Here is a 20,766-nt window from a genome sequence, read left to right on the forward strand (position 1 = left end):
CTGAGAACCGGCATTGCTCCCCCGCTCACGAAGGCCCCCCCCATGCGATCCGGCATCCCCCTGCCATGATCCGGCACACCCCTCGCGATCCGGCATCCCCCGTGCACCCATTCACCCACCCGAATACATCGCTTACCCTCCATCTAGCACCCGGCACCAACGCACAGGACATGCCGGTGCCTGAAGATCTGCTGCAGATGCTCAAGGCCCAGCAAAAAAGACGGCAGATCTTCGGGCACCGGTACCGGCATGTCCTGTGCGTTGGTGCCGGTGCCGGATACCAGATGGAGGGTAAGCAATGTGTTCGGGTGGGTGGATGGGTGCGTGGAGAATGCCGGATCGCGGGGAGAGGCGCTCGTACATACGAGGCAAGCTCGGTTGCCGAGGCACCAATTTTGCGAATGTTTTGCTCGTCTTGCAAAACACTCGCAAACCGGTGCATTCGTAAACTGAGGTACCACTGTATATCAAAACAAATACAACTTTGTTTCGATGTCATAAAATTCAAAATAAGCAAGTTATCTCAGTAATGAAACTGGTGATAGAGCTGATACATCAAAGATACTTATGTCTCAATTTCTGGTTTGCAGTGTCAACAAATAAAGCTAAAGTCCATATTTACATCCCAAGCTACTGTGAAATGTACTTATCTTAAAGACATTTCAGTACCAGATGTGCTGCCAAATTCTGAGGTAACCTGCCCTAACGTGGGCTGCAATGCAGGTGAGTATTGCAGTTTCAAGGGTACCAAGAAGTCTATCCTAAGTTCTTCTAATTCAGCGTTTCCCAATATGCAGTACACAAGACACATGCAGGGAGTACATGCCAGCCAAGAAGAAAACTGTTTTTTCTTTCTCCTTCCCTATACATCCTTCAGTGGTGGCAGTTCAGTGTGGAGCAGACACAGAAACTACACAGGATATGTACAGAGGAGCTCTCTTTAGTGCAGTGGTCTCAAACTCAAACCCTTTGCAGGGCCACATTTTGAATTTGTAGTTACATGGAGGGCCGCAAAAAAAAAAAAATAGTTAATGTCTTATTAAAGAAATAACAATTTTGCATAAGGTAAAACTCTTTATAGCTCATAAATCTTTCCTTTTGGCTAAGTCTTAATAATAATATTGTCATTTATAGCTAAAGAGACATATGATCAAGAAACTGTTTTATTTTACTTTTGTGATTACGATAAACATACCCAGGGCCTCAAAATAGTACCGGGGAGCCGCATGTGGCCCCCGGGCCGTGAGTTTGAGACCACTGCTTTAGTGAGACTTCCTCAAGGGGTACACAGCAGGAGGAAAACTGATCCCTCTTGCTCCCTCCCCTTTTGCGCAATCCTTTAGTGAAAGCACTTGAATCTGGAGCAGGTGTAGGAGTACATGCAGAGGGGTTCTATTAGTGCAATGTCAGCATGCCTCAGAGAAACAGCAAGAGGGGTTTTGAGGCCACAACCTATAAATTCCCACTCAGGTAATATGTTGGAGCTGTCAAGCACTTATAATTGCTCTGAGGCTGAAAGGGGATATTTTGGGTCTGCTGAGCCCTTCATCCTATTTCTCTAGGGTTAGAAGCCTCCCAGCCTCACAGAAACAGTAAGAGGGGCTCAGTTGGTACGAGAGTAAATCAAAAAGTAAAGGGAAAATACAATTAAAGGCTTTAATAGAAGTAACTGTGAGCAACTAAACATAATCACTTTTCCACATAGTTCCCATGCAAGACGAAGCCATTTGTTGCATTGTCAAGCTAGCTTCTGAATTCCTGCAGAGAAGTTTTTCGACAACTCCCGAAGCCAGGTAAGCACTGCTTCCTTTACTTTATCAAGCTTTGCTTTTTGCTCTCTGGGTTGCAGTAATGCACCCATGTTTCATTGCCAGTGACAATTCTCTCCAGAATACTCGGATCTTCTTCATACTGTCTCAGGAAATGGACCGCAACCTCCACACACTGTTGCTTGTGCAGATCAGTAAGCTGTCTGAGATCCCATCATGCGCTGACTTTCCTGTATTTCAAATCATCATGCATTATGGCAAATGCAGATCCGTAGCTGGAAAATGGTAAAGACCCTCCTCTTCAACTAAAGGTCACCCTCAGTCTACACCCCTCCCCCTTAAGCCCTACCTCTACTCTTCCTTCTCCTTTCTAATCTTCCCCCTAATTCCTACATAGTCCTCTCTCAGCCTGTACTCAAATAACTTGTATTTAAATTAAACTATTTACACTTCCCCCTCCCCATTCGCAGTTCCTGCACTCGCGGTTTCATATAATCGCGATTTTTTGGGGGAGGGGAAAATTTAAAAAACAGTCATAATGTAAAAAACATCCATCTTTTTTTCCTCCCTGCCGCCTTCCCGGCCTTACCTGGTGGTCTAGAGGGCTTTCGGGGCAGGAGCGATCTTCCTACGCTACTGGCCTGTACAGATCGCCATCAGGAAATGGCTGCTGGGAGTTCCCATAGTTTCTTGAGACTACGTCGGGAACTCCCTACAGCCATTTCCTGATGGTGATCTGCACGGGGCAAGAGCGTAGGAAGATCGCTCCTGCCCCGAAAGCCCTCTAGACCACCAGGTAAGGCCAGGAAGGCGGCAGGGAGGTGGGTGGGTGTCAGAGCCGGATATTCGTGGTTTTTCGGCATTCGCGGTCCGGCTCTGCCCGTATCCCCCGCGAATGACGAGGGAGAAGTGTATATTTAAACTACTGCTCTTAATTTGCTGTATAGTCCCTGTATTTAAACTGCTGCACAGTCGTGTATGTCCAAACATTTAAATCTACTGTATAATCTTGTACAGTGGAACCTTGGTTTACGAGCATAATTCGTTCCAGAAGCATGCTCGTAAACCAAATTGCTCGTATATCAAAGCGAGTTTCCCCATAGGAAGTAAGAGAAACTCGCTTGATTGGTTCCACCTCCCCCCCCTGCCGAGGCTACCGGCGCTTCTCCATCTCTCCCCCCCCTTGAGGCCACCGATGCTGCTCCATACCCCTCCCCGCGATCCGGCATCCTGCACTGCGAACAGGCATCCTCCCCTTGCTCACGTTGCCCCCCCTCCACCGCAATCCTACACCCCCCCCGAGCACGGCAATGACATCCCTTACCCCGACTGGGCACCGGCACCAGCACCGGTGCCCGAAGATCCTCCCTCTTCTGGCGCGGCCTGGGCTGGGCGGTGTGTCGGAGATCCTCCCTCTTCTGGTCTGGGCTGGGCTGGACTGGCTTTGAGCATTTGCGCATGCTCAAAGTCTTCTGGTCTCGCTCTCTCCGAGATTCTGAATCTGAGAATCTCGGAGAGAGCGAGAGCAGAAGGCTTTGAGCATGCGCAAATGCTCAAAGCCAGTCCAGCCCAGCCCAGCCCAGAAGAGGGAGGACCTCCGATGCACTGCCCAGCCCAGGCCACGCCAGAAGAGGGAGGATCTTCAGGCACCGGCACTGGTGCCCAGTCGGGGTAAGGGATGTCATTGCCGTGCTCGGGGGGGATGTAGGATTGTGGGGGGGATGCCAGATCGTGAGGGGGGGCGCTCTTACAGCGAGGCAAGCTCGGTTTACGAGGCACCAAGTTTGCAAATGTTTTGCTCATCTTGCAAAACACTCGCAAACCGGTGCACTCGTAAACCGAGGTACCACTGTATGTCCAATTACACTCCATTGTGAATGTTTACTTGTAGACTGTTCTGAGCTACTGGGATGACGGGATAAAAATCTAAATAAATAAATAAATATAGCACAGTTATTTAGCAGGTGTTATCCAGGGACAGAAGGCAGATATTCTCTACATGTGGGTGATGTCATCCAAGGAGCCCCGTCGCGGACAGCTTTTCAAGCAAACTTGATTGAAGATCTCAAAGTTTGCTAGTGCTGCACCACGCATGTGTGTGCCTTCCTGCTCCACAAGAGGGCGAATCTCCTCCTCGTGGTCTTCAGTTCAGATAGCTAGCAAAGAAGCCAACCCGGAGAGGTGGGAGGGTTGCGAGAATATCTGCCTGCTGTCCCTGGATAACACCTGTTACGGTAAGTAACTGTGCTTTATTCCAGGACAAGCAGGCAGCATATTCTCTACATGTGGGTGATCTCCAAGCTAACCAAAGGGCACAGAGGGAGAGTTGGCAATTTAGGAGAACAGATTACGCAAAACCAACTGGCCAAACTGGCCGTCGTGCCTGGAAAAAGCATCCAGACAGTAGTGAGAGGCGAAGGTATGAACCGAAGACCAAGTGGCAGCCTTGCAGATCTCCTCAATAGGCGTGGACCCGAGTAAAACGACAGGTGCCGCCATCGCTCGGACTTTGTGCCCCGTAACCCAACCGTGCAGCAAGAGACCAGCCTGAGCGTAGAAGAAGGAAATACAAGCAGCCAACCAGTTTGACAGGACGCCCCAACCGATTAGGATCAAAGGTCAAGAAAAGTTGAGCAACCTTCCGGTAAGACTGGGACCGTTGGATATAAAAAGCCAACGCCCTCTTACAGTCAAGGGTATGAAGTGCTACCTCTCCCCGATGAGAATGGGGCTTAGGGAAAAAAACACCAGAAAGACAATAGACTGATTAAGGTGGAAATCCGAAATTACCTTAGGCAAGAACTTAGGATGAGTACGCAGGACACCTTGTCGTGATGAAAGACAGTAAAAGGTGGGTCTGCAATCAGAGCCTGCAGCTCACTGACTCTGCGAGCAGATGTGAGAGCAAACAGGAACACCACTTTCCTAGTAAGGAACTTCAGAAGAGCCTTATCAATGGGTTCAAAGGGAGACTTCATCAGTTGAGTGAGAACCACATTCAGATCCCAAACCACAGGAGGAGGCTTGAGAGGAAGATGGACGTTCAAGAGGCCCCTCATGAAGCGAGAAATCAGCGAGTGGACCGAGAGCAATTTTCCATCAAGCTGCTGGTGAAAAGCAGCAATCACACTGAGATGGACTCAAATAGAATTCGTCTTGAGGCCAGACCGAGATTCCTGGACCATGGAAAGGCACTCCAGGGACTGCAGGGACCAGACGGACTTCACTTGACCAAAAGAGGTAAAAACGTTCTGGGACACCGTCTAGCCCGCCTACTTCGCAGGGCTTTAAACTAGGTAAGTTGGGGGAGGGTATCCACTCACATTCCACAGCAGTAAGGAATCATCCAGTGGAGGCGAGACACAACCGCCCTTTTGAGCCCAAGGTAAGCACCCATAGCACGCATGACAGCTCTAACAAACACAAGGGATGGAGGGCCATGTATGTCAATGCACACAGTTTAGGCAATAAAATTCTGCAATTGGAAACCGAGATAGTGAATGCCAACCTAGATGTGGTGGCAATATCCGAGACCTGGTTCACGGACTCTCATGGGTGGGATATGGCTATACCGGGTTACAGCTTACTTCGTCGAGACAGAGAGGGCAGATTAGGCGGAGGGGTAGCGCTATACATTAAAGAAGGAATCAAAACCACCAGAATCTCGGAAGTCAAGTACAGCGGGGAATCCCTCTGGGTGAACCTGGCCAGAGGGAGAGAAAAATGCCTGTATCTTGGTGTGGTATACAGACCTCCGAGACAACCGGAAGACAAGGACACGGAACTAATCGAAGACATAGAAAATATCGCGCTAAGGGGGGACGTTGTACTAATGGGAGACTTCAATATGCCGGATGTAGACTGGAGCACACCTTCAGCAACAACCAGCGGAAGCAAGAGGCTATTAGCCTCCATAAGAGGAGCACGCCTCAATCAAATGGTAATGGAACCCACTAGGGCCCAAACAATCCTTGACCTAGTACTCACCAATGGAGAAAGCGTCTCAGAAATCTTCGTGGGAGATAAGCTAGCCTCCAGCGATCACAACATGATATGGTTCCATCTGAGGAAAGGTTTCCATAGATCAAACACTAAAACAAAGGTACTCAACTTCCGAGGAACAGACTTTGCACGTATGGGAGTTTTCGTCCATCAGGCACTCCAGGACCAAACGGAGACAGAGAATGTGGAGGATATGTGGTCATCCCTGAAATCTGTCATACACAAGGCAACCTGCCGTTACATAAAATCATCACATAAACAGCGTAGAAAGGACAAACCCCAGTGGTTCACCGCAGAGATCTCACGTCTCGTTAAGGAGAAGAAAAACGCATTTGCTTCCTTCAAACGCACCGGGAAAAGCGAAGATCAACTGCTACACAGGATCAAGTCCATAGAGGTCAAAACGGCAGTCAGGGAGGCCAAACTTCGAGTGGAAGAAACTCTAGCAAACAACATTAAGAAAGGGGACAAATCCTTCTTCCGGTATATCAGTGACAGGAAAAAAAACACAGACGGGATAGTACGCCTGAAAAAAACAGACGGGAATTACGCAGAATCAGATCCCGAAAAAGCAGAAATACTAAATAAATACTTCAGCTCGGTCTTCACCTGCGAGGCGCCAGGGTCCGGCCCTCAATTGAAACCACAGTCAAACATAAAAGACCCGTTTCGGAATTTTAAATTCACACCCAGCGAGGTTTACTTTGAGCTAACAAAACTCAAGGTGGACAAAGCCATGGGACCGGACAATCTGCACCCCAGAGTGCTTAGGGAGTTAGGTGATGTCCTGGCAGAACCGTTAGCCGTACTATTCAATCTCTCACTGAGTACAGGGACAGTCCCCTTGGACTGGAAAACAGCTAACGTCGTTCCTCTACACAAAAAGGGTTGCAAGACAGAGGCTGCAAATTACAGACCGGTGAGTCTGACATCAATAGTATGCAAAATCATGGAAACACTGATCAAACGCCAGTTGGACACGGTCTTGAACGAAGGGAATCTACGGGACCCCAATCAACATGGATTCACCAAGGGTAGGTCCTGCCAATCAAACCTCATCAGCTTCTTTGACTGGGTAACAAAAAGACTGGATGAAGGAGATTCACTGGACATAGTGTACCTGGACTTCAGTAAAGCTTTTGACAGCGTCCCACACCGCAGACTGTTAAACAAGATGAAATCAATGGGGTTGGGAGAGACTCTGACGGCATGGGTCAGAGATTGGCTGAGTGGCAGACGTCAGAGGGTGATGGTTAACGGTACTTTCTCTGGGACATCGGAGGTGACCAGCGGGGTGCCTCAGGGCTCGGTCTTGGGTCCGCTCCTCTTCAACATATTCATAGGAGATCTGACTCAAGGGCTTCAAGGTAAAGTAACATTATTCGCCGACGACGCCAAACTATGTAATATGGTAAGCGAGGACAATTTACAAGATAGTATGGCGCAGGACCTGCGCACATTGGAATGCTGGTCCTCAACCTGGCAGCTGGGCTTCAATGCTGGAAAATGTAAGGTCATGCACCTAGGTAACAGAAACCCGTGCAGAACTTATACCTTGAACGGGGAGACCTTGACCAGGACTTCAGCGGAACGAGATTTGGGAGTAATCATTAGTGCAGACATGAAATCTGCCAATCAGGTGGAGAAGGCTTCCTCAAAGGCAAGGCAGATGCTGGGTTGCATCCGTAGAAGTTTTGTCAGCAGAAAGCCTGCTGTCATTATGCCATTGTACAGGGCCATGGTGAGACCTCATCTGGAATACTGCGTGCAATTCTGGAAGCCACACTACCGCAAAGACGTGCAGAGGGTCGAGTCGGTCCAAAGAATGGCCACCAGAATGGTCTCAGGGCTTAAAGGTCTCCCGTACGAAGCAAGACTAGACAATTTGCAGCTCTACACTCTAGAGGAGCGCAGGGAGAGGGGAGACATGATTGAGACGTTTAAATACGTCACCGGACGTATAGAAGTGGAAGATGACATCTTCCTTCTTAGAGGCCCCTCAACCACAAGAGGGCACCCGCTCAAACTCAGGGGCGGAAAATTTCACGGCGACACCAGGAAGTATTTCTTCACGGAGCGAGTGATTGATCGGTGGAACGGGCTTCCAGTGCAGGTGATCGAGGCAAGCAGCGTGCCAGATTTTAAGAATAAATGGGACGCCCATGTGGGATCCCTAAGAGGGTCAGGGCAAAACACTAGCTAATCTTAAGGGGAGGGTCTATAGTGGGCAGACTTGATGGGCCTTGGCCCTTTTCTGCCGTCATCTTTCTATGTTTCTAATGAAGCAAATAATCCAGGACCGAAGACAAGGAGGCAGACCGAGGTTCTATGTGGTGGGAAGCACACCACGTGGCGAATCTAGTCCACTTTTGGGAATAACACAGCCTAGTAGAAGCCTTCCGAGAGTTTTTAAAATCAGAGGAAAGGGAGGAAACGCATAGAGGAACCTGCCTGTCTAATTCAGAAGGAATGCATCCGCCTCGAGACGATCTGGGGAGTAAATCCTCCAGCAAAAGCGAGGCAACTTGTGATTGAGGGGCGAAGCGAACAGATCTATCTGCGGCGTCCCCCAGCGAGCAAACACCTGATGCAGAGTCGAGGAATGGAGCGACCATTCGTGAGGCTGAAGAAGGCGACTTAACCTGTCCGCCAGGCAATTCAGTTCGCCCTGGATGTAAACCGCCCGAAGGAAGATGTTGTGGCGCAACACCCACTCCCAAAGCTGAAGAGCTTCCCTGCAGAGAGACAGGGAACCCATACCCCCTTGCTTGTTCACTTAATACATCGCCACCTGGTTGTCCGTGCGCACTAGGAGCACTTGATCCTGAAGCAAATGACGAAAAGCCACCATGGCATTGTAAATGGCCCGGAGCTCCAGAAGATTGATGTGGCAGCGACGGTCCACACTCGACCAAAGACCCTGAGTCCGAAGGCCGTCGAGGTGCGCCCCCCAGGTGTACTGTAACCAGACAGCCACTGTGCCTGCCAAGGTTCCAGTCAAGACCGAAGCTAAGACACATAGAAAACCCAGGAAGAGAGTATACAAAGTCTGTCCTAGTGCTGATCTGGATGATTTTCAGGCTGACCACCAGGGGGAGCCTGAAATCACCAGAAACTTATCAGACAAGCAGTATTTAGGTCACCACCGGAGGAGCTCAAGAGCTTCACAGTATCCTGCTGACTCAACCAGGTTAGGGCGTGTCCCTAAGGTAGAAAAGCTCCCAGCTGAGGACAAACAGATAGGCAGGCTAGGGAGAAGGTTCCAACCTTTTCTCCCTAAGGATCTCCCTGGGCCAAACAGGTGCAATAGGCCGGCACCTATGGAAATAGAGGAGTCTGGACCAGCGAAAGAACTAACTTTACTGGATGCGGAAGTTCCGATGGAAGTTCAAGAAAGCTTTCCTGAAGTTGGTGAAGACTTAATTGAGGACATGGAGGTTAGCTTATGCACCAGCTGCAGACCATAATTGCAAGCAGTAAGTTTTGCTTTTGAAAACTGTTTGCTTTTGGAGCTAGTTGGTTCAAGCTCAGTATTTTGTTTTCTCAAAGCTGGAAGTGTCTTTATGTGGGGAGAGGTTTGCTGTCACCCAGGGAGGGAATTTTGAAGGCTTGTGTGAAAGCAGTTTAAAGCAAACCTGAGACACTCTCCTGTACCCGGTAGTAGTACAATAGGCTACCGGAGGCTTTATTTTTTTTGAAACGCAGTGAATGGTGAAAACCAGTGCTAGAAACTTTATGTAATGGACTGAGCAACCTGCTTGGGAGCAGGCTGTACAGGCTCTTTAGGAGAGCCCAAACCTACAAGGCAGTAGGAGCCTGAGCCAGAAAGAAGGGGAAAGTTTTGAACTGTTTATTTTTTCCCTCTTCTGGAAGTTTGACTGGTTTGAATTTTTGCCTTTTTGGCTTCACTTACTTTATTCATATCATTCTGACCTTTATGTTTTGGACCAGTAAAATTGAAATATTTTCATTTATACTCCTTTTGTGTGTTTTGATTTTGGTTCCAGTTTTAGTGCCAGCCCAGTCCTGCAGGGTGACCCCAGGCCGGGTCACACGCTAGTGTTGTTTTTCATTGTAACCACTGGGAGTGCTGTGGAGTCCCGATCAGACCACAGTGTGGGTTACAGTATGCAGAGGAGTCCGTTGTCAGAACCTTTTGAGGCGGGGGCATGAGAAAGAGCAAACCCCTGGAGATTGGAAGAGCTGGTCCACCAACTGGGCAAGCGTTTCAAGGAGGGAGACACCGCAATGTGCTGCAAAGCAGGATCCTGTCTCCACTGAGACGCCAGAGTCCACTGAAGGACGCGAAGGTGCTGTCTGGCGAAGGGCGTCACATGAACGGTGGAGGCCATGTACCCCAAGAAGATCGTCATTAGCTTGGCCGGGACCGAAGCCCTCAGGGAGACCAGCCGACTGAGCTGAATGAGGGCGGCCCGCCAAGGCTGAGGCAGAAACGAAGGGAGGCGAACCATGTCCAGCACGGCCCCAATGAACTGCAGGGACTGAGAGGGGCACAACTGGGACTTTGGGAAGTTGACCTCGAAGCCCAGACGCTGAAGGAAGATAATAGTCTGACAGGTCGCTGAAATAACCCCCTCCCTCGACGGGGCTTTGATAAGCCAGTCGTCAAGGTACGGGAAAACCTGAAGTCCTCGCGACCGCAAGGCTGCTGCCACCACCATGAGGCACTTCGTGAAGACCCATGGGGATGAAGCGAGCCCGATATTGAAGATGAAGGTCTCCCACCTGAAAACGAAGGAACCTTCTGGAGGCTGGATGGATTGGAACATGAGTGTAGGCCTCCTTCAGGTCGAGGGAACACAACCACTCCCCCTCGTCCATCAAAGGATACAAAGTGGGAAGAGAGAGCATACGGAACTTATTCAGCTTCCAGAGATCCAGGATAGGATGGAGGTCCCCAGTCTTTTTGGGAACCAGAAAATACCAGGAGTAAAACCCGGAGCCCCGCTGACAAAGGGGGACCTCCTCCACCACCCAAAGGCGAAGGAGAGCCTGAGCCTCCCGAAGAAGCAGGGGGAGCTGCGTCCTGTTGGAAAGAGACTCTCCTGGGGGCCTGTCCAGTGGCAAGGTCTGGAAGTTCAGGGAATACCTTGCCGATGACGGAGAGGACCCAAGCGTCCGTAGTGATCAGCGCCCAGCGGTGAGAGAAGGCGCGGAGACGGCCCCCAATAGGAAGAGAAGAAGGGCCGAGGGCGGAAGTCAGTCCCCTCCCCTCTCGCCAGGACAGTCAAAAGGACGGCACCGGTTTGGCCACTGCAAGGGTCTGAAGCTTAGGAGGAGCCCTCTGCTGCTGTCGGTGCCGAGGCAGAGGCCTAGAAAACACCGGCGTCTATTTCTGAAGGTAGCACCGGGGAGGTAACCTATAAGACTTGGGCAGAGCGGGCTTCGCCTTGGCCAGGACCAAGGAGGCAAAGGAGCGCTCATGTTCAGAGAGGCGTTTGGTGGCGGCCTCGATGAAATCAACGAACAGCTCGTTACCCAAGCACGGAAGATTGGCCAACCGGTCCTGCAGGTTCGGGTCCATATCTACGATGCGGAGCCATGCTAGGCGACGCATGGCCACCGCAAAGGCTGATACCCTGGAAGAAAGTTCAAAGGCATCATATGAGGCCTGAAACATATAAAGCCGGATATGCGAAAGAGCATCCACAAGCCGGCGAAACTCGGCACAGCAATGGACTGGCAAATCATCCTGGAAAGACGGCAGAGACTTAATGCACTGCTTCAAATAGGACGTGAAAGTAAAGTTATAGTTCAAAGACCCTGTTAGCCATCATAGAATTTTGGTACAGGGTCTGCCAAACTTATTCATTGTCCGGCCTTCCGGCCTGGCGGGACCGCCGCGTAGACCTTGGAAGGATGAGACTTCTTGAGGGAAGACTCCACCACCAAATCTGAGCCTTCTCAAACCCCTTACAGGGGACCGTCCAGTACCGAGACTCCATTTTAGATGAAATGGCCAGGATAGCATAAGGAGTCTTCAAGTTTCGAAAAAAAGTCTGTTGCAACACCTGATTCAGGGGGAGCCGCAAGGACTCCTTAGGAGGATGGGAAAGTTCCATCTCCTCCACATATTCCTTGGTGTACCTGGAATCAGACTGGATGTCCAAATGCAACGCCTTCCCCATGTCCTGCACAAATCTGGTGAAGGAAGAAGGTCGGCTCTCAGACTGCCCCTCAATGGGGGAGGCCAAGCGAGACTGCAAGGTAGCAGAAAAGGAGGGGGAAGCCTCCCTGGAGTATTGCGCCAGCACATCAGTGTCAACAAGCATAAACGCCGAGGACACCCCGCTAAGAGAACGCCGAGGACGCTCCACTAAGAGAACGGGGGGAGTCGACGACAGCTTGCGTTTAGAGATCCCGGAGGAGAGGACCCCGGAGTCCGGGGCGCTGAGGCCCGATGAAGCTGCCCCGGAGAGCCCCAGGACGAAGACTTGCGTCGGGAAAAAGAGGCAGAACCCCTCGACACCGGGACCTCACGGTGCAGAACCCGAGACCGCTGGAGACTTGGGTCAGACAAAGTCAGGTCGGAGGGCTTGAGGGACCTCGTAGTGCGAGGGCCCGGTGACCTACCCCGCCTCGGGGAAGAATCCCTGGGCTTCTTCGTAGGCCTCCGGGACAAAGGAGACAGACGCCTTGACCGGTGCCGCAACCGAGGTCGGGCAGCGGGAGAAGCATGCCTCGAAGGAAGAGGAGAGGAATCAGTCGAGGACATGCGCCGAGACTGACGCACCTTGCCTCGAGAAACCTCAGGACAACGCTCGGGCTGGTCCGCAACGAGCGAGGTCGAGGTCGGGGCAAGTTGGGCCAAAGCCGAGGAGAGCTGCGAGGAGATGATCACCTTCAGCATATCCTCAAACATGGGCACGGAGACCAAGTTGGACCCGACAGGTGCCGCAGTGCACTCCACCGAGGGCGACTTCAAGGAAGAGTATTCCCGCAAGGTGGAGGCATGCTTAGAGGTCTTAGAAGGTGGTCTCATCGAGGCCGGCAGGACTACACTCACCGCCTGGGTGGTGTCACAAGCCCAGCACTACAGCTGGCCTTGTTCCAGCTAGAAAACAGAGGAACTTAGCCCTGAAGCTAAAGAGAGCTGATCAGTGGAGCAGCTCTCCAACTAGCATGGAGCAGAGCTCTGATTCTGGAGAGGTTTCCCAAGAGCAGGAGCCCTGGGAGGAGTTGGAACAGAATGAGGACAAACACTCTTTTAAACCTAGACCAGTCTCTGGGAAGACTCAGCTTAGAAAACAGGCTCTAAGCCCTTTAGGCACACACCTGCTGTGGCTGATTGAAGAGGAGGAGAAAGCTCAGGGAAAGCTGAAACCTGCCCAGCCCCCACACAGGCTGGGGCGTGGCTCCCACAGAGCAAGGCAGATGGAGTAGTGCAAGCCAGGGAGAGTCAGTGCGGAGCCAGCAGAGGAAGCAGATGCATGGCTAGGTGCTTCAGAGGTCAGACAGGGAAATGAAGTAGAAATACAGGATTTGGAGGAATCCTTACTGGTAAACCAGCCAGACTGCCTGAGGCCGGAGGAAGCCATGGACATTTCATTGGAACCTGTTGAGGACAGAATGGATGAAAGTTAAGTTTCTTTTTTATGCTTTCAACTGCACTGTGTTATAGAGGTCTGAATGGGGATTGTGGGAATTCCCCCCTAACCCACGGGACTCCCATGGGGACCCCCCTCTAGCCAATAGGACTCCCACAGGGATGGAAGGCTTTGGAAGCAGGGTTCGTCCATATAATATAATGGACACGTCAGCCTTAGTAAAAGAGGGGGTTTATAAGTTAATTACCTGAACAGAAATAAAAAAAGGGTTCCACCAAAGATTCCACAAGGAAAACAGCAAAAGAAACTGTGGAATTGATGATCCTGTCAGAAGTAATTGCTGCTTTTTATGGGGACGGGCGGGGATGGAGATAATTCCTTGCGGGGATGGGTGGGGACGGAGAGGATCCTGGTGGGGACGGGCGGGGATGGGTGGGATTTCTGTCCCCGCGCAACTCTCTACTGTGTTATTGGAAAAGGAACTGTATGTTTGCTGGCTGTGGGAGAAGTTAAAAGCACGTTGCAGGGAAAAGCTGCCCTGCCTGTAAGGACTTTGGACTGTGGTTTTTTTCGGGATCCGGAAGGTTCGCCCCCCACATTTCGCCCCCAGCAATTCGCCCCTCACATTTCGCCCCCGCACATTTCGCCCCCCGGATGTTTCGCCCCCACACATTTCGCCCCCCGGATGTTTCGCCCCCACACATTTCGCCCCCACACATTTCGCCCCCGCCTTTGAGGGAAAAAAGAAATCGGTCTCGGAGCGAAGCCAAGGGGGGGAGGGAGTCGAAGTCTGGGGATGAAGGGGGATCGGGGCTTGGGCCAGAGCGAGACAGCGGAAAGGGAACATGAGCTGTGCGCGAGCGAAGCCAAGGGGGGGAGGGGCCAGAGCGAGACAGCGTCCCGCCGTTCCACGTCCTCCGTGCTATGTGTGTCATGCACACATGGAACGTTAAACAATGGCCACATAGCAAAGTGTAGCTGCTGGTGTGTGCGCGAGCGAAGCCAAGGGGGGGAGGGAGTCGAAGTCTGGGGATGAAGGGGGATCGGGGCTTGGGCCAGAGCTGTGCGCGAGCGAAGCCAAGGGGGGGAGGGGCCAGAGCGAGACAACGTTAAACAATGGCCACATATCAGACATTCCATTTCTCCCTCTTCTTTTCCCCATGTCCCAACCATTTTCCCCTTTTAGCGTGTTTTGTCTTTAATACCATGCAGTCTGTCTTTTTACTACCCCATTTTTACTTATATTTTAAATTTTAATGTAAACCTCTTTGGTAATTAACGCAGTATATCAAAGCTAAATAAACTTGAAATTTGTATACATTTTGGCTTCTTTTATGCACCATGAAGAATATGCGCTCCCTGTGAAGAGTGCACACCATTTGCAGAGAGCATATATTGGGCATGACCTGGATTGGCTACTGTTGGAAACAAGAGGCTGGGCTAAATGGCTGCTCTTATATTCTTATGGCTGGATTCTATAAATAATAGATCATAGATACAATAATAAACTAAACTAAACCTTAGGAAGGGAAGCAATGGTAACTGCACCAACTTAAAATAAAAACATAAAAAATCCAGCTTTCAACTTAAAACAAAAACATAAAAAATCCAACTGCAGATCGGTGCTCTCACCCGACTCTCACTGCATGGTACCGTCTCTCCACTCTCCTCAAGCATTATTTTCACTGTGCTCAAGTTCTTCTAGTGGGTTCATGTTGCCATAGATTCTTTTTTGGGGTCATTTGAGGCAGCCATGCAAACGTTGGAGCGCAACAGCAATTTCTTTTGTGGTACTCGGGTAAACTTTTCTCTTCATGCCCCCGGATTAAAATGATGAAAAAATAAAATAAAAAAAGTTAAAATGATTAAGTAGGTATTTTTTACCTGATTTTTGTCAGAGAAGTCACTGGTCCGCCGGGACCAAAACAGGATTTTTCAGAATTTGAGAGGACCAAAATACATAATTTACTTTTTTTGCTTTATTTTATAATGTTAAAATGGTGATTTGTTTCAAAAATCGAAAATTTGGTGGAGATGTCTCCTTTATCCCCAGAGCGAAGTCATTGATTTCTGTGATGTTTATCATTTAATTTTTTTAATTTTTTACTGTGCTAAACAAAACAGTCAAATAACATTCAAATAACAAGTAAAATGAAATACAGCGATAAAGTGAACAAAAACTAACCTGTCAAATGAAATAACAGTCCAAACACAACACAGTCAAATAACAAGTAAAATGAAGTGATAAAGTGAACAAAAACTAACATGTCAAATGAAATAACAGTCCAAACACAACACAGTCAAATAACAAGTAAAATGAAATACAGTGATAAAGTGAACCTAAAAGTCAGAAGCACGAACGTCAATCAAAATTCAAAATTGTATGCTATTCCTCTGAGATAGTCGATCAAATTTCGATTGTCCAAGTCCTCCACAATACGCCGAATTCTTGCAGAAATAGCCACGTATTTCTTGTTTCGCGCATTGACAGGATTGCCTGCTATAATCTGCGTGATTTCAAAATTGTGAAGGCCTTGCTGTCTTTTCAAGCAGTTGATGAAGCGGTATATATTGGGGAAAAGTGAGCCGCAGGTTTCTTGAAAGCTGCGATGCCAGCCCTCGACGTCATTGTTCGTCCGATGTTGGCCTTTCAACGTTCGTTGATGAACATTCCAAAACACAACTGGAAACAATGAATTCTGGCGTCCTCTTCGGTTCATTCGACCAATGTAGGTGTCCTCGAAATAGTTGGCAATGGGTACTGCTTCTTGTGGAAATTTGGGATCGTCCAGCAGCTCTTCAAATGATTGCACAACAATGGCCGGAGGCAGAAAAGCAAGAGCTGGTATCATGCGGATCCACTGGGCAAATTCGTGGTCATTTTGGTAGCGCACTTTCAATCCTTCATTCTGAACTCTTCGCCATATTGACTGCGACAAGTGGAAGAAGCAGCCTGTTTTCTCCATGTTAGGAAACTCGATTTCAAACGCTTGAATTGCAGCTTGTTCAAAATCGGTCATCAACTGCTGCGGTTGGAGACCTGGCTGCATATTCTTAAGCTGCTGCAGCATCTGTCAATAGGTTGTTCGGGTCTTGTTCGGCAACAGCGCGTACAATGCTGGAATGATGACACCACCGTGAACTGCATGAATCGTATAAAGCTGCTCGAACAAAGCTGGTGCAGTAGAAAACGTGCCATCAGCGAACCATTCACTGCTCTGTGCCAACGAGTGGAGATTATCCCTCGTTCCAAATATCAATATTCGGCTGGTTCCATTCCCTGAAAAAAAATAAAAATAATTTAGGCATAAATTTAGGCGGTGGATGGAGGAAACCCCTCAGTTGGGACGGGACATACATGGGCTTTTCAAAGTCCAAAAAAGGGTCAGAAATAGTCAGGGGTGCAGAAAAAACACCATTTTTCGACGAGCTCTATTCGCTGGCATCAAAAAATTCCGAAAGACAAAAAAAATATTTTTTCTTCATTTTTTTGAGCTATTACGTTAATGGAATGTTTCACAAATTCTACTAAAATTCTACCAAAAATTGTACGAAGTAATTTAGTAAAATTAAATGTGGAAGATTATATAGCAACAATAATTCAAGATAACGCTTAAAACGGCTTAGAAGACTCAGACATACTTGTTTGACCAATTCTAATAAATTAAGAAATTTTGGGCCATTTTATGTGCCACAAAGTGATATAAAGCAAATAACGCCTACATGTACGAGTACATAATGCTAATAGCTTGAAGAGAAAAGGTTACCCGAGTCCCACAAAAGAAATTGCTGTTGGACGCCATTGATAATGATCTCCTGAAATTCTGGCGGGATGACGAGTTGATCAATGGTTTGAGGCAGCCGCGGCATACCCTCGACTTGTCTTGACGATCGAATTGATCTCTTTAGCGAATCTTTTCTAGGCAGAAGCGCTCCAACGTTTGCATGGCTGCCTGAAATGACCTCACTGAGAATCTGCTGTGGCGTCTCCTGTGTCGACCTTGCCCTGGAAGTAACCTCATTGATTAATCGAACTACTTGAGGCCTTGCTGCCTGTGCTGCATGATTATGTATATTTACAATTTTCACAACTTCGCCATCAATTCCTTCAGTCCAAACGCGTCCTTTACACCTTGACCGCTTTTCGCATACCCAAATAGCATGGCTGTCATCTGCTGTTCGTTTAGAGAATACATAAATATGATTTTCGTAAACTAGCTTCTTCTTGCCACGCTTTGAAAGAACTGATTCCATAACTAAATAAATCACTACACAGATCAGTTAATCAGGAAATCGAAAGGAGTAAATGACCAAGAGGCAAGAACATGTCATATTTATAGAAGCGCTGGTGGTTAAGCTCTGGTGAATTTTGCAAAGTCATTGGCGCCAGATTGGCCGAATTTAGCACATTTCGCCCACGCACATTTCGCCCCTGAGCGTTTTCCCCTACTTCAGGCCTTGCTGCACTTATCAGCGCGCCCAAGCCCCGATCCCCCTTCATCCCCAGACTTCGACTCCCTCCCCCCCTTGGCTTCGCTCGCGCACAGCGCATGTCCCCTTTCCGCTGTCTCGCTCTGGCCCAAGCCCCGATCCCCCTTCATCCCCAGACTTCGACTCCCCCCCCCCCTTGGCTTCGCTCGCGCCCAGCTCATGTCCCCTTTCCGCTGTCTCGCTCTGGCCCAAGCCCCGATCCCCCCCCCCCTTGGCAGCTCATGTTCCCGTTCCGCTGTCTCGCTCTGGCCCAAGCCCCGATCCCCCCCCCCCTTGGCAGCTCATGTTCCCGTTCCGCTGTCTCGCTCTGGCCCAAGCCCCGATCCCCCTTCATCCCCAGACTTCGACTCCCTCCCCCCCTTGGCTTCGCTCGCGCACAGCTCATGTCCCCTTTCCGCTGTCTCGCTCTGGCCCAAGCCCCGATCCCCCTTCATCCCCAGACTTCGACTCCCTCCCCCCCTTGGCTTCGCTCGCGCACAGCTCATGTCCCCTTTCCGCTGTCTCGCTCTGGCCCAAGCCCCGATCCCCCCCCCCCTTGGCAGCTCATGTTCCCGTTCCGCTGTCTCGCTCTGGCCCAAGCCCCGATCCCCCCCCCCCTTGGCAGCTCATGTTCCCGTTCCGCTGTCTCGCTCTGGCCCAAGCCCCGATCCCCCTTCATCCCCAGACTTCGACTCCCTCCCCCCCTTGGCTTCGCTCGCGCACAGCTCATGTCCCCTTTCCGCTGTCGCGCTCTGGCCCAAGCCCCGATCCCCCCCCCCTTGGCAGCTCATGTTCCCGTTCCGCTGTCTCGCTCTGGCCCAAGCCCCGATCCCCCTTCATCCCCAGACTTCGACTCCCTCCCCCCCTTGGCTTCGCTCGCGCACAGCTCATGTCCCCTTTCCGCTGTCTCGCTCTGGCCCAAGCCCCGATCCCCCCCCCCCCTTGGCAGCTCATGTTCCCGTTCCGCTGTCTCGCTCTGGCCCAAGCCCCGATCCCCCCCCCCCCTTGGCAGCTCATGTTCCCGTTCCGCTGTCTCGCTCTGGCCCAAGCCCCGATCCCCCCCCCCTTGGCAGCTCATGTTCCCGTTCCGCTGTCTCGCTCTGGCCCAAGCCCCGATCCCCCTTCATCCCCAGACTTCGACTCCCTCCCCCCCTTGGCTTCGCTCGCGCACAGCTCATGTCCCCTTTCCGCTGTCTCGCTCTGGCCCAAGCCCCGATCCCCCCCCCCCCTTGGCAGCTCATGTTCCCGTTCCGCTGTCTCGCTCTGGCCCAAGCCCCGATCCCCCCCCCCCTTGGCAGCTCATGTTCCCGTTCCGCTGTCTCGCTCTGGCCCAAGCCCCGATCCCCCTTCATCCCCAGACTTCGACTCCCTCCCCCCCTTGGCTTCGCTCGCGCACAGCTCATGTCCCCTTTCCGCTGTCTCGCTCTGGCCCAAGCCCCGATCCCCCCCCCCCCCCTTGGCAGCTCATGTTCCCATTCCGCTGTCTCGCTCTGGCCCAAGCCCCGATCCCCCTTCATCCCCAGACTTCGACTCCCTCCCCCCCTTGGCTTCGCTCGCAGCTACACTTTGCTATGTGGCCATTGTTTAACGTTCCATGTGTGCATGACACACATAGCACGGAGGACGTGGAACGGCGGGACGCTGTCTCGCTCTGGCCCCTCCCCCCTTGGCTTCGCTCGCGCACACACCAGCAGCTGGACTGAGGGCCCGTGAGGTAAGGATTTGCGCTCCGAGACGGATTTCTTTTTCCCTTCAAAGGCGGGGGCGAAATGTGTGGGGGCGAAATGTGTGGGGGCGAAACATCCGGGGGGCGAAATGTGTGGGGGCGAAATGTGTGGGGGCGAAATGTGGGGGGCGAAATGTGAGGGGCGAATTGCTGGGGGCGAAATGTGGGGGGCGAAACTTCCGTGAACCGTTTTTTTCCCCCTATTTTGAAAGTTAAAGCCACTGATTGACACAGTGGGGATTGTGGGGCAGAATCCATATAAGATTCACAGGGTTGGGATTGCGGGTGCCTATTTGGCTATATTTGGCTATATTTGAGAAGTGGATTCGGCAATTCCCCACACTCACCAACTTACAAGGGTTGGTAGGGGAAAGCCTGATTAAACTTAGGCAGGCACAGTGTGCTTTACCAGGACAAGTTGATTTTTGGCAGTACTGTGCAATACTCGCCAATTGTTGTTTTTCTTTTTGCTTGAAAGAAGCTGGTGAGAAACTTCAGGACTTACCCTGAGGCAAGGATGTGGCCAGCCTTGTGCTGACCTGGCAGTCAGAAGGACTGCAGGGCTGAAAGCCAGAACTAGTGAACTGTTTGAGTTGTTTTTTCCTTATTTTGCATATATTTTGAACATTGGCTACATTACCCAATAAAGCTTTCATTATTTGAGCAGTGGCTGAACGATAGCCTTATTGTGTGGGAAGAACTGTTGCCATTCTGACCATTTACTTCCCAGAACATTATTGTCTCAGCAGGGCTTTCAACCTTTGAAGGCACGCTAGCGTCAGTGTTTTGCGCGCTGCCCGGTATCCTACTCAGGACCCGGTACTGGGAGTGCGACAAGTGGTGGCAGTAGTGGGAAACAGTGCCCCCTGCTGGTGACTTTGAAAAATTTTGGGAAAAAAGTTTTGGTTTTTTGGTTCAAGTGACTGTTTTGGGATTCTTTTTGTTTGTGGATTTCCAAGAAAGACAAGTACAGCTTGGAGCGCGACCAGACAAGCAGCTTGAAGCAGTCATTGCGAGAAACCGGAACCAGAGGGACTTTACCTCGCCTACTGGAGACCGGAGAGCGCAGAGGAACCTCATCCAGAAGGTGGACTACAGGGACCAGACCAGAGGCCGTGTGTTGCAGACACCTGGGAAGTACAAGGCGCAGACTCATCAGTACCTTTGGTAAGAGTACCTAAATTAAGGGGCTGGTGAGGATAGAGAGAAGTACTGTTTAGAGAATGACACG

At 50.5% G+C, this 20,766-nt stretch overlaps 1 protein-coding gene across 4 annotated transcripts in view; it reads right to left on the minus strand.

Annotated features, from left to right (window-relative positions):
• ORC2 (origin recognition complex subunit 2) overlaps positions 1 to 20,766 on the minus strand; it is a 157,923-nt gene that overhangs the window by 133,776 nt on the left and 3,381 nt on the right. The window lies entirely within an intron of this gene.

The sequence above is a fragment of the Geotrypetes seraphini genome, chromosome 5, assembly GCF_902459505.1.
Source record: "Geotrypetes seraphini chromosome 5, aGeoSer1.1, whole genome shotgun sequence".
Classification (NCBI taxonomy): domain Eukaryota; kingdom Metazoa; phylum Chordata; class Amphibia; order Gymnophiona; family Dermophiidae; genus Geotrypetes; species Geotrypetes seraphini.